Raw genomic sequence first — 1021 nt, 5'->3', positions numbered from 1 at the left:
TCGTGAACGGTTAAAAGTGAAATTTCAGCCCGAAATTCCCCATTTTTAACCCCACCGTCACCTTCAACCTCTCGAGTTTGTAATTTTTGAGGGCTAGGGCACATCTAAAGTGAAAATTTCTTGGTGGAATTAAGTGAAATTTGCTAGATCCAAGTTCCTTGAGGTAAGAGCTTTACTTCTATGCAAAAATTTTGGATTTTCACCATGTATTTTGAGCACATTTGGAGAAATTAGAAAATCCACTATTCATGATGAAAAATGAGGAAAAATCTATGGATATTGCATTAGAAGTTTAGTTTGTGCTTGTGGAAGTTTAGTTTACTAGTTTAGACTTGATTTTTGAAGATATTTTTGGAATTTATAAAATTTGTAGAATTGCACAAAGAATGAAGAGGAGCAAAGGAAAGAGCCCTTTTGATTCTATTAAATTTGTTAATTCGAAGGCTCAAAATCGGTACAGTGAAGTGTTTCAATCACGAAAACTGATTCAGGAGCGTTGTTTTAAGAATTCAGGTAGAGAAGTGTAAGATCTGATTGTTCACTTAGAGGATTTGATCGTTCGCCGACACTGGGAATGATTTTGCTGTTTCTCTGTTATGGCGGTTATTTTTGTTGTTAGGGAGTTATATGCAAACCACCTTGAGGCTGGAGACAATAGAGTCATGGTTCAAGGAAAGTTGGTACCTTTTTCACTGGAGGTAATCAACTTGTTTTCTCATCTGCCACCTAATACGTTATGTTTTTTATGAAAATTTTTGTCCGACTGAAGCGGAGTTAGACGAGATTATTTCCTACTTGACTGTTGGAAGAGTACTTTGGAAGATCACTAATGAGAGGAGAGTCAACTTCCCAACTTTAAAGTTATGTGTACCTTCAAAGGCCTGACACTATTTTATTTCTGCTCGTCTGCTACCAACAAATCATTTCAATGAAGTGAACAGAGAGAGACCAACGTTAAATTATTGTATCCAAGAAGGAAAGCTCACCAACATTAGAGCTTTGATTTATCAGACTATCATCA

The sequence above is a fragment of the Phalaenopsis equestris genome, unplaced genomic scaffold (assembly GCF_001263595.1).
Source record: "Phalaenopsis equestris unplaced genomic scaffold, ASM126359v1 Scaffold001074, whole genome shotgun sequence".
NCBI lineage: Eukaryota > Viridiplantae > Streptophyta > Magnoliopsida > Asparagales > Orchidaceae > Phalaenopsis > Phalaenopsis equestris.
Note: the sequence above shows the minus strand (reverse complement) of the source record.